Here is a 13,818-nt window from a genome sequence, read left to right on the forward strand (position 1 = left end):
CAGCCAGCAGCGCATACCGAAACACAAAGACCCCCAGCAAAACCATTAGCCAGCCTCTATGGCTCCTTTCTCTCAGCCTCACAAAGCCGACAAGGAGCTGCTGGAGGAGAAGAGCTGTGCTCGGCTGAAGAGGTGGGAGCCAAACGACCGGAGGCTTCAGCAGGAACCGACAGGCCCGTTACAACGCCGGGACGCGGTGTCGTGTTTACCTGACAGACAGGTGAGGCACCCCAGAAAATACACCACAGCCTCTCTAAGTCACTTAATCTTCCTTTGAGCCTTTTATTGGCTCACTTTCCTTCAAACGAGGTGCCATAATGTGGTAAAATATCAGATTAAACTAAAACTAATTTCGACACATGCGAGCCCGAATGTTGCCCTGATCTCCCGACTCCACTTTCCACACACGACAGACCACTAAGCCGTCTGTCTTTCTCCTCTAAAAACAAATTCATGCGTTTGTTAAAAAAGCATCTCATCAGATTGTTGCTCCACAGACAGCAGCTGACCAGCATCATAACAAACACTGACACCACACAGTTCCAACAACTGAAGGCACACTGTGAAGACGTGAACACATTTCATCCACAAGTCTTCATCCTGGGCCAGATGTTTGCACCTGGCACACATTAAGCAGCAGCACGGCTGGAAAGGCTCAAACACATCAACGTGAAGAAGAAAACAAACGTCAGCGTTTCCACTGTAACAACACCGACAGGCCAGAAAAAAATTCAGTTCTTCATTTTTACATCTCATTTAGAAATTCTAGGTTTGTTTCTACTTTTTCTTTCCGCTCCAACGTTTCTGCTGCTGTTTAGCTCTGCAGACGTCGCTGAGGGTGGAAACTCGAGTGCGAGTTCAGCCCCCTTCTCGTCACCCGCTGTGGGGAGGAAAACAAAGAAGCCGATGCTCCTCGGTGTCACATGATGCAGTGATGAAGGTGACTACAGGCTCAGTGTGTTTTCCATATGACGAACAGACGGTTACGTTCGTGTCCACAGGACGACCACACGCAGGGTCACACGCAAAGCATCCACCTTCACTGTGACTTTAAAACAAACCTCAGAGCTTCACCTGCAGCACTCAGCACAGCTGCAGCCACCCTGAAGGCACAACCATCACAACGACCCCGCCCACCAGCGCCGCCGTCGTGGGTGAGGGACAGGAAGTGCAGGGCAGAGGAGACAAGACGCAGATTAACACACCACCGACGGGACCGCCGGACCAATCAGCAGCAGGCACCTTGCCTTCAGCAGAACACTCTGGGCCCGTTTACAGACACAAACATTATGCTTATGCATCAGATGGTCGAAGGCGTCTTTAGTTTTCAGAGAACACATTCACTTCCTCCTCAGTGAACGACGCGTGCGTCCAGGCTGCACGCGTGCTGACCGCCTTTCATCAACGTTTGGACAGCTGCATTGTTCACATCAGCTCTCAGTTTGCTTCGAGTCACTTTCAGCCGCTGGCTTCACGGCCTCCCTGAAGCACAAACGGGGGTCACGTCACAGCGGCGGCCTCAGTCTGAACCAATCATCTGCTTTCTCTCAGGCTCAGCGCCACTCGGGTTTTAGTCCTTCACTTACACTTTTCTCTCTTTTTCTGAGTTAGACTTAAGTCACAGTTTTTCCAGTGTACAAGAGAATTCTTTGCATTATTATAATATATAATATCAAAATAGTTCCAAACAATCTTCTGACATTGTTCAGGTTTACACTGGAGATTGTAAAACATGTGGAGATTTGCATCACACAGCAGGTATGATTCAGTATGTACCGAAAGCAAGGCGACGTGTGCTTACGCCTTTATGTTGGCGTGGAAGAGTCAAATGGCTGAAGTCAGATCACAATGCTGCCATCTAGCTGTGGGAGGTTTAAACACAGCACAGCCACAAATCTGCGCTCGGAAACTATTAATGTCAAACCCTGAGTTTCCGAATATCACTGAGCAAAATAAAGATTTCTTAGACCCAAATGAACATACAGTAAACTGCAGGAACAATCCTTCGTGATCGCAGCAGCAAGCGGCTTTTTCATGTTTTCAGGTCACGTCTTCTATGACAGCTAAAACTACATCAGCTGTCTTCTCAGAGGTCTGAAACATTTTTGGGGTGCAGCACAAACCGAATTAACACAGAAACAAACCGCTTTCAACCCGTTTAGTGCCATTAGACCCTGATGACGGTCAAGTCACGCCACGGAGGCACAAACAGCCTCCTGTCAGCTGCATGCAAACACCCAGAGAGGAACACACAGTCAGAGTGTTTCGGTCACACTCTGTACTCGGGTATCTTGGGTGATGGACGACCTGTGGATGGAGAGGAGGAGCTATCAGGAACTGCTGAGCAGAGTGACCTTGGCGAGTTTTCGGCGCCGGCCGGTGGAATGCTTTTGGGTGAAACCCACAAAGAACAGAGGGGGACATGCTCCCTTCAAACACACACACACACACACACACTTCCACTCCCCCACAGCTCAGTTATTCACGAGTGGAAAAGGAATGTGGTATTTAAAGTAACAGCCAGATTGTTACTACACCGTGAGCCGACTCAAGGCTGTGAGAGGAGGCTGACAGGCGGACATCCTCACTGGCTTCCTCTGCAGAGCCTGAAGAACAGGAGCTCACAGGGTCGCTTTGGTTGACGTGATAAAATAATCACCAGCAGCTTCAAAAGATTAGACCAAATATCCCTCACAGAGAAACCACAGTCACGCTGTACTAAACTCCAGAGGAACAGCATCTGCAGGGAGGGAAACATTAGATGAAAACACTCCCGAGTGAGAATATTAACTGTTTGGGCGAGGAAATCTAAACTGTGATTGTGATGTGACTGGACTGATTTCCACGTGCTGTTTTGTGGTCTGCAAACGTTTCTCAAATCGGCTGCAGAGGAGGATGCGATTTAGTGCACGAAGCGGGTGAAGTGCAGCCGAGCTGAGGCGGTCGTCCTTATTAGGGCTGCATCGACTGACCTTTATTAGCAACAACACAGACGATGCAAGATGGACTCTGACATCCATTTATCCCAGCTAATTATTTTTTAGTTCCATTATTACAATACAAATGCTGTTCAGTTTTCATACATTCTGGTATTTCAGTGTTTTTGAATCCTTTACAAGGAAATTACTGACAGAAAACATACTAAATCAAGAAACTCACACAAAATGTCAGCGTCAGCCCCCGCAGCCACACAGAGCTCCTGAACAGCGGGACAAAACTGAAATTCAAATATTTGGCATTCTGCTGGTGTCTGGACTCCACTTTCTGTCCGAGACAATGCTGAGGATGGAGCCATAAAAAGGCAGGAGGGAGCGGACAGTCGGTCCACCTCTAATGTCTCTGTTGTCTCCAGACTCTCGGTGCATAACCCAACCCCTCTGTTCACTCAGCACATGTAATATGGAAAAACACTCTGGTGTTCATGGATGACAAACGGTTAGAGAAATGTGGACGTCTGTGATTCCATGACAACAGCTTCTAAATGGACGCTGCGCTGAGCCCGGCCTGTCAGCTACTCTGTGACATGTTTGACAGTCACAGTTTGCTTTTACTCGGTGAAAACGGCGAAAACAAAGATGTGGTGAGGTTACCTTTCGCCCTCTGAGCTCTGGCTGTGCGCTAACAAACTCCAAACTCTTCCTACAAGTCTGAAGTGACAACGTCCGATTCTAAGCATACTCTGACTCCTAAGGGTTGGCTCAAGTGAACGGACCTACACACCTGCCCTACAGCTGGTCATCCTGCTGACAGCTCAGGAACGTCTTTCAGCGAGCGGACTCAGACAGTGTGGAGCGGCTGCTTCCCCTCAGCAGACTGACGTGAGCGCAGCCGCACCTGTCCGACTCTCTTCACGGGACGCTTACAAACGGGAACAAACTGTTTCAAGTCACAAACCTGTCGCTCGGTTCAGGCGGCGACCACAGGAAAAGGTCAGCTGCTGCGTGCGGACTTCCGTCGGGTTTTCTGCGCCTCCCGCGCCGCCTGAGGGGTCACTGAAGGCGGAAAGAACAAGAAGCACGACGCGTAAAAGTGAAAGTGCGGACGGGCATCTCACTCCTCCCAGAGCCTCTCCGCTCCTGGCGTGTCATGAATACTTGTCTTTATCCCCGTCTCGGTCCTCAAAGTGCAGGTTTAAGGTTTGGCCGACGTGGGGACGTCAGCGGCCCCGCCCCTGTGAGAGCTGCCCGGCGGCGCTGCGCACAGGAGGAGGGTCCGGGACTTCACTCACACGTTGTTAAAAAGCCAATAAAATGCTGCGTGTTCATCTTTCTTCACTGTCATACTGTGAAGGTAATAATGATGATTTAGAACAACAGCAACGTGATGTGGTACGCGGGCTGCACGCTTCATCTCCGTGGCGCCTCCGCGGCCTCGATCCGCTCACAGTTAATGATTAAAAGCTCCGGAGCGCAATGAAAACAACATGAGGCCAGACGGGTTCTGCCCGTCGACCTGCACCCACCAAGACGATTCATGTGCTCATAAAACTGGAGGAAAGAGACAAAAGAGCCGCGCTGACGGGACACATGAATCAAAGTCTTCACGTTTCTCCACCTGCTGCTGCGCGTTTGCTTTGGATTCACTTCAGCCTCCTCATTCATCAACATCTGAGACGCTGCAGCGAACTCAGATGACATGAATTCACAGCTGACGATGCGATAAAGACCATAAAACAGCCACACTGTTTGGATGCACATTAAAGGAGCAGTTCAACCAAAAACCATCTCCTCACCGCCGAGCTGATGGAAAGTTTCTCTCTCTTTGTGTTTTCCCTCTTTGTATGAGTGATTGTAGGCGTTTGATTTTGTAAAACGCGCCGCGTGTTCTTGAATAAAAGTCTTAGGAATAAATTTAAATTTGAAAATGAAACTTGAATTGTGATTTTGTTCTGCGAACAGATAACCCAAATAAAGCAAATAAAACCTCAGGGGCAGCACAAGAAGGCTCGTTATTTTAGTCTGTTGTTTGTCCGCTTTAAAACTCTGCTCGTGTTTAAATCTCACTTTGAATGTTTCTATTCTGATACTGACATGATTAAACTCAAAGTGTTCAGTGTCCTCCAATCACATCTGACACTTTCTTTCTAATTTCATGCTGCATTCGGGATTCATCGGAATTTCCAGCTTCCTGCTTGGAAAAAGCCAGGTTCTGAGAGTCACTGTTTGATGCACTTGGCTCTTGACCTGACAGCCTTTACTCTGTAGGAACAACAGGAGCCCGCACGGACAAGACGACCTGGGGACGCATTTGGTCACTGAATCCGTCAAAAACTGTAACTTTTATAGGTTCCAGTGCTTAATTCACCACCTGACTAAGTAAAGGTACAACAATTATTTTAATTTTGTTTGTGCACGTGCTGTGGAACAGCGCAGGTGTGATTAGAGTAAACATTCACAGGTCTTCTGATTTGAGTCCCACCTTCGGCGTGTTTCCTCTCAGGTGGGTCCTGCTTGTTCTGTTTGTTTCTGTGTGTGTTTTATCCTCTTCATCGTCTACATGCAGCTGAGCTGGTCGCCAGGTTCAGGGATGCACAGTCTCGTTTCACTGAGCTGAAAGCAGAGATCATTTAAAACAGTTTCTAAGGCTTCTAAAAAAGGCCAGAAGGGTAAACCAGACCGAGTTTGGCCTTTTGTTAAATCAGTGATTTAAACCTTATTGTTTAAATCACTGATATTGGAAGGTTTGTTTCCAGTCCAACATCTTCAGTGCTGCACCGTAATGACATAACGGAGGCGAAGACGTTTTGTAAAACTAGCAGTTAGTCCTGTCATAACCTCCTTTAAGCCCACAAAGCAGCAAAGTAAATTTAATTTCCATTAAAAACATAACAGGTGGGATCTTGGCGGTGCCAACTTGCGTTATTTGTACGCTGTATTAGCATGATCCACTGCGTGATATCGGTGAGCTGACGATACTAAGAGACCAAGTCGTTCTTATTCCCAGAACATCACGTCTGGAAGCCTGTGGTGCTGTAGTCTAAAGGCAGAGAAAGTCCACATCTGGAGCAGGTCTGCATCAAACAGAAGTCTGTGTTTCATGCGTAACCGAAAGTCAACGGTGACTTGTTTTTATTAGACCCTGACCTTTGCCTACACCTAACCAAACTGCAATCAATTCACAACGTTAACAGAACAAAATATTAGACAGCATGTGAAATATTTCTCTGCAAGTCTAACCAGAAGTTTCACATTTATTAGAGTTTGGATTATGTAGAGGACAGATCACTGTAAATCTACCGGAAATTTGCTCTGCAGCTTTGCTGCTGGTGTGACCTCCAGCTGATTATTTTGGCCACTGAAAAATCAGATGCCAGCCGGTCAAAGCCGTCCACTACCAGCACAACGGAGGTGAAGAACAGATGGCTTCATGCTGAATAACACCAGCAATTAATCCTGCCCCCAACCTCTGATCAGATCCATCAGACCTCAGGGAAACTTTACGTGTCCCAGTGTCTAAAAGACTGAATAAAGCTAATTTCATTCCAGCAAAGACAAAAAAAACCAGACCAGTAGGAGCCACAAGAGCCGTCATTGACCCGAGTGGTTCTGTGACGTCTTGTTTGTAAGCTCTTACATATCAAAAGCCAACAGCAAGTGTAGATATGAACCAGATTCATGTGCATGAAGATGTTTTTGAGCACACAAAATTAGCTATTAGCAGATCTAACCTGAAAAAAACCTGCTTTTAAAATCAGTTGTTCATACTAGAACATCACCTTTTCATAGAAAAAGGGGAATCTAACCAAGATACTGGATTTCAAATCAGACACTGCAAGTTTGTTTGAATCCTTTATCCATGACAGGAAGAAACATAACCGAGAACCGAAACATAAGGAAGAGGACGGAGCTGGAGGTGAGCGCAGAAGAGTGGGAACGAGTGCTCCCTGGAGCCATCTTTGTTTTCTCCTCTCTGTATGTTTGCTCCTGGTGAGTCATTCATTCAGTTTTTGTGGTCCTTTGGAAATACAGAATGCATGTCCTGATTCATGGATTCTTTCTCTGCGCACTTCAGTTATGTTCTGATAATTATCTCTGCCGTATGAGTCTCTCTCACACACACACACACACACACACACACACACACACACACTGCAGCATGAAGTTATAAGAGACGAGGCAGGACTATTTCCTTTCCAAAAAATCCTGAGTGAAGGGAGGAACAGCGTGTTCCCTCTTGTGTCCTCTCTTCTCCTTTAGCCTTTGCTCCAGTAGCACAGAGACCAGCAAGAGTGTGTGTGTGTGTGTGTGTGTGTGTGGGAGGGCTGTGAATCTGAGTGTGTGTGTGTGAGCGAGAGTGTCACGTGCTCAGACAGGGTATCTGTGCCGCTTTTGAGTCCAAATTCTTTGCAAATGCAAGCTGATTCACCCTCTGCCCGTTTCTTTTTCCCTTAATCATGTCTGAATTAGTTTCATTGGCTGTCTGTGCTCCGGCCGCCCGGACGGTAATGACAGGCAGGAGGGGGGAGGGGGCCGGATTCCTCGTGCTTTCATACGCCTGCTGCCTATTCCTCCTGTAATAGACTGAATATTACACTCCGACGTGAAGCACAGGTTAAGTCAGAAGGAGACGGACGGATTATTAACGTCAGTGCAGATGCATCCTCTGAGAGAGATGAGCTGAGCAGAGTGCAGGTACGAAGGAGACCGAACGTCTCAACGCTGCAGAGCTCAGGGAGGAACTCAAGTCTTCAGTTTAGACTTGTTTTCAAGTGAAGCTTGAGCTACAGCAGATGTTTGAATTTGGATTAAAGAGCGTCAATACAGAATTAATTTCATTAAAGTAGAATTCAAAAAGCTTTGTTTGTACTGAAGGCGTCGCGTGGAGGCAAACCAACACACCAACGAGTCCGTCACTGGACCAAAATCTGGACAACCAGCTGCCCTGTCAGTCTGAGAGCCCTGCAGTCCTCACGGTGGACCGAATTCATAAGGATTGTAACGAAGCAACTAACATTTGGTTACACATGAGGGCGGAAGCCTGGACTCCAGCAGCAAAGTCCTGTGTTTGACCCATCTGACCACCCCACTCTCTTTGTCCTCATGCACTGGACAGACGCCTCCAGACATGACGCATGTTGGCTTTGCGTGAAGGTCAGCTTTGGCGGCTGGTGGAGACCAAACCAGAGCAGACGTGAACATCAACACAAACACGATCATGTCGGTGTGCGTCTCTCTGTGTCTACTGATCCTCAAAAGGCATCGATATGTCGGTGTGTTTAGTGATTCTAAAACAACACTAAGTGAATGAGTGCAGCACTAAAACTTTCTCATGGTGTCCATCAACACGTGAGCGCAGAGTTGCATCGGAGCTTGATGTTTGGAAGATGAAACATCAAGAACTTCCTGTCAAAGCCCACCGGGTGCAGGCTGCAAATATTAACATCGACTTGTTTTTAAAATCCCACGTATCAAATAATAAAACATTACAACCTGTCCAGTTGTCCCAACGCTCAGCACATTTGACTCTCTGCTTATTCTGCAGTGTCAAATCCGTCGATGAAAACATCTGCGCTGGTTCATTTATCGCTCGCACCAGAAGATACTCGGTAAAACAATCCCGAATAACGTCACCTCCTTCCCTCACAACTGTTTCCTCACAAAGTGTCTTTGAGCTTTCGCCAGCTTTTAATTTAGATGTGGATGCACAGAGTAGAAGGCGTGTGGGAGTGAAGAGGAGCGGCAGGAGAGGTTACCTTGAACTCTGGTACCTTCAGTCCTGTGGAAATCCTTCCCTTGTCTGGGAGATTTAGGGCTTTTTCTGAATTCTCTGGCAGGACACGGGCTGCTTTCGGTCCTTGACCACAGGACACAAACCCCCCGAGGCAGTTTTTCATAAGAAACTCCCTATTCAGCGTCTCGGGCTCCAAGACAGAAGCGACATCTTACACTTTAGGAAGTTCGCTGATGCTCGATAGCAAGCGAAGCGAAAGACGAACACAATGAGACTTACACAGCGTGAATGAGATCCGAGTGCCAGGCTGTTCACCCAGCTATTAATCCTCCTGTACTTTCACTTTCCACCTCAATTTTAAAATTTTATTATTAATTTAATCATTTTTAAAAGCACTTATTTGTTTATGTATTTCATTCTGTATTATTTTTCCTTTCGACTGCCAACTTTAACAGCGACGTCGCCTGCCCAGATTCTGCGCTTATAAAACAGACTCACAGAACACATTTATTTGGCTCATGTTAGCAGCAAACAGTGACACACACACACACACACACACACACACACACACGTACAGATGAGATAAACACTAACTGGTCAATCAGGTCCACCTTGCACTGATGTTGTTTACTGGTATCTGTGTATTATGTGCTTGTTGCTATGGGATTCTTAGCACTCGCCCCTCACTCACTCACGCTGGTCCTCTGAAATGGGCACACACACACACACACACACACACACACAGAGCGAGAAAAAGAACACAAATAAGGGAGAAAAGTGGGGCAGCATTAGGTTCACAGGTCCTCACAAAGTCGTGTGTGTGTGTGTGTGTGTGTGTGTGTTGTGGAACAGGCAGGATGTGGAAAGCCAGTGATCAGTGATCTCGGTGCACCGCTCTTCTTCTTGAGCAGTTTGTTTTCACTGAACGAGCTCCTGAGATAAAACACTTTGCTGCTGTTAGTGAACATACTGACTGGTTTTTTGTCCTTTAACATAAAATATCAGTTCTGAAGTAATCTGTTCAGTTGTGCCAAACTCATATGAAACCATCACAGCCCGACTTGGTCCAAAATGAATATAACCGAACCAATCAGGCCATTCAAGTTCAAATCCATCCAGTTTAAAGGCTTCAAACATCATCAACCTGCTCACAACAAAATTGTGTTCCAAACAATAAAATACTGTAAGGGTTAATTTATTCTCTAAACGGCTTGTGAGGGTCACCGGTTCGATTCCCCCAGCGGACGGGCAGGAAAAATTTGGGTGTGGTGGAGCACTTAACCCCCCAATTTGCTCCCCGGGCGCTTGATGCTGCCCACTGCTCCTGTGTGTGTTTCACTGCATGTAATTTGCCGGGTGTTGCATGTGTGTTCAACTAAGGATGGGTCATATGCAGACGAATTCAATGTGTGTGTGTAAAAATATATATGCTGCCAATAAAAGTTGATTCTTCTTCTTCTTCTTCTTCTAAAACACTTTGTAAGAGAGCTTATTTCAAGAAAAAACACGAAGAAAAAGAAACTGGTAAGAAAACTAAAGGCTGAAAAGCCTGGTTAGGATTAAATGGGTGTGGCAACATGATGTTACATAATCCAACTATCCAGTGACGCTCCAGCAAACATAAATTAAACATGTTTACCACCAAAACAAACCGAAAACGGCCTGAACGGCTGACGGCAGTTGAACACATTAAGACACTAGAGCCACTAAATCACATGCGCCTGCATCGTCTGAACAGATGAGTTTCCCCAACTGTCCATCCAGAGGAGTCGCCTTCTGATCGCGGTCCACCGCGGCAGCCAACGTCTTACGCAAACAAAATGTGAAGTTCAGATCTGGTCTCTCATAGGGGTTAAACAGGTGCGACATACCTGCTCACACACACATGTGGAGCTGCACGGCTCGCTGCTCTCTGTTGCCATGGACACAGAGAGGATGTTTACCTGACCGGGCCTCAGGTGTACAGGAAAGTGAACCCACTCCACTCATGTTTATCCACTGCATGAAAATACTGTGCTGTGTTCACATGGTGTGGTTTTTTCGAAACCTCTGAACATGACAGGATGAATCGCATCTCTTTCTCCCATATTTTCCATCCATCTTCCTTTTATGTATTGTGCCTTAATGCTTCACCACGACACAACATCAGGAACATTAAATATAAAATGATAACGCAGCTTTGTTCTGCTGATCCAGTGGGAAGAAACCAATTTGACAGTTTTGAACCTTCTCAATTCCCGACCTTAAACAGAAACACACAACGACAGGATAACAGACTCGGACACGACACCTGAGTCCTCTCCACCGAGTCAGTGCCGGTCGGTTCTTGTCTTATCTCACTGTCTATCACTCTTCCTTTTTGCCTTCTTGCCTCACCTGTTGTTGGGGTTCTTTTTCTTTTGCGGGGTGGAGTCTCGCACGTTACCTGGGCTTCCTGTTCTGGTTGCACAACAGCAGAAGTGCTTTTTTTCTTTCTTTGTGCCATAAACTGAACTTTCATTTGTGGGAAAAATCCTGTCCGGTGGCAGACAGCAAAAGAGGGGCTTATGGAGGATATAAACATGGGCATATATATATATATCCATATTTATTTGATAATGATAAGTTTAAGCAAAAAGTTGTCTCTTATCACCTTAAAGGGGAAAACGGGTCAGTAAATGTTTACTTACTCTATGTGCAAAAAGTGAATTTATATGTCTATACATGTGGCTCTAATTTCACTGCATTACAGAAATTATATTAATGGTTAATGGATGTTCTCCAGAGGACTTGTGTTATCTAATAAATGTCATCAGGGTCAAAACTGATGTTTGCAACAGCTGCGGTTTATCTGTTTAAGTGCTTTGCAGACACACGGACACAAAAGACCTCATTTTCAGCAGTGGCATAAATTTGACCTTTTGTTTTTACCGTTTAAAGCTGTTAACAGATGAGGAATATTTTTACTCACGTTGAAACACAAAGTTCGGCGGCAGCGCAGTCAGAGCAAGAGGTCAACAAGCATCATTATGATCCCGGTTGCCGTGCAACACAAGATGTGACAGGGACGCGTCAAATTAGGATTTGCAACCTAATACATGGCAACGGGATGGATAAGGATATGCACCATAACAAACAGCAGGAAGCTGGTGGTTTCTCTTCATGCTGCTGAAATGATCACAAACGGGGACGAGGGAATGCGACTTCCTGTCGTAAAGATAAGAATACATGTTGTGCAAAACTCTGAACAGTTTAAAGGAAAGTAATCCGTTCAACATGCGAGTGTTAATAAAAATGTTCTGTATGGTAAAAGTGTTGCTGGAGCTTTGACAACACAAAGTGCAGCAGTTGATAAAAAACTGAAACGATGGCCAACATATCCCCACTTCCTCCTGTACAAAAGAACTAAAATACGCCTGATACGAGTGCTGCCATCTTGTTCTCATGATGTCATTTGGAGCCAGAGTCTGTGCAGTAGTGATCAGGAGGTGGAGCCGCAGTATCGAGATCCCACCCGTACAGTCTTCTGACCCAATCAGGACCAGGGCTCGACTGTCGATCATGATGCTTCAGCCATTTGTTATAGCATCAATAAATTCAAATGGTTAAAACGACTGCAATGATTCTGGAGTCCTTTTTAGCAGAAATGAGGAGGGACAGACAAGCTCCACCACCGAAACACACACTGAAGTTCTGCTGAGTGACCAAGAAGCTCCACGTGACCGACCAGCTTTTGGAGATTGGTCCTCGCTCTGGAGGCCTTGAGCGTTGACTTATGGTCGAGTGTCTTCAGCATCGATGCCATGAGGTTAGCGTGCAGAACATTAATTGTCTGAAGGTCCAGTGTATTAAATATTACCATGAAAACCTTGGCTGGCTCTCATGTCATGCCAACTTCCAGTAAAAGGTTTCATATCTGCATGACATTGAATTATGTGACAGGGTGAGATTGTAAAGACAAGAGAGAGCCAAAGAACCACAGATGTTTGGAGATGTTCCAGACATTAACACAGTCTTCAGAACATGTTCCTTGAGAGCGATGACAGGAACCTGAAATATCTGTAATAATCCTTTATCGCACAAGCAAACAAAAGGAAGTTGGTGCTTGTCAGTGAGCTTTTTGGGGAGTCGTGTTCATGTAAAAGGAGTAAGACTTTCAGCAGATAAAATACAAAAACCAGGAGCAGATCAGTCTCGTCTCTTGAATTTCCCTCGGGATCAATAAAGTATCTATCTGTCTATCTCTGTTTGTTCACCCTGCAGCACATGCACATGCACACGCACATGCACAGCACTCACACTTCAGCTTCATTTAGCCTCCACACACGAACAGACACTTGAACTACTTTCCACCGACTGACACGTGAACCTTTAGCACCGCACACACCAGAGTCAGCTCACATTTTAGTCCACCTCTGGCTCTTTAAAGGACAGTTTAACTGCTTTCATTGTTTAGACTCCGACTCACTTTTCAGCTGCTTTCACCTCGTACTCCTCAGCTGACTGTGACCTGTTTTCAGCTCGCACTCCTCAGGGCTTACAGTACAAACTGACTCTAAATTTTCTAATGCTTTCAATGGTTAGACTGATTTCAGCTGCTTTTTGTCCTCCCACTTCAAACAGACACATTTCTCTCTTAGGGCATCAGCATCAGCCTAAACCAGGGGTGGATGATTTGGCAAAAAAAGTAATATCACAATCTATTTGATCCCAGTGATCAATGATCTAAATTGTGATCTTTTTTTCTCAGTTTTGAAATCCTCTGCAGACTAGAGACAGTGAAATTACAACATCACATGACGCAGACTTTTTCTGTAAGCATACATTATGAAAGAAGGGTCCGTAAAAGCGTGGATGCATTCGTTTTTTAGTGTCACAACCTTTACAAAAGACTCGTGTCAATATCACAATTTGATCCATTCAGTGCGATAACCTTTTCAGAGTCTAGAAGAGGCACAAAATTAAATCATTTTGTTCTTCACTGACGTTAGCGACAGGCTAAACCGGAAGTTAGCCGCTCGGCCGGTGGAAGCGTGTAGGACGCACAGTGTGGACAATCTTAATACGTGGGAGGTCAAACCTTCGCGGCTTCGTGATCCACTGAGCGGAGGATTTCAGCCTCATCACTGAACCGTCTGCACATGCACTTTCCAGTGTGATGACATTTTG

The 13,818-nt window shown here is 45.9% G+C and overlaps 1 protein-coding gene across 4 annotated transcripts in view; it reads right to left on the bottom strand.

Annotated features, from left to right (window-relative positions):
- Positions 1-13,818, bottom strand: part of LOC124072358 (estrogen receptor beta-like) — a 92,534-nt gene that overhangs the window by 20,513 nt on the left and 58,203 nt on the right. Inside the window, exon 1 of one of the 4 annotated variants that reach the window (XM_046413747.1) lies at positions 3,895-4,850. The exons of the other annotated variants lie outside the window; for them this stretch is intronic. The gene's annotated coding sequence lies outside the window, so the exon portion shown is untranslated. Of the gene's footprint in view, positions 1-3,894; positions 4,851-13,818 lie in introns of those variants that run through there. 4 annotated transcript variants of the gene reach the window in all.

Source organism: Scatophagus argus, chromosome 15 (genome assembly GCF_020382885.2).
Source record: "Scatophagus argus isolate fScaArg1 chromosome 15, fScaArg1.pri, whole genome shotgun sequence".
In the NCBI taxonomy this organism is placed as follows: domain Eukaryota; kingdom Metazoa; phylum Chordata; class Actinopteri; family Scatophagidae; genus Scatophagus; species Scatophagus argus.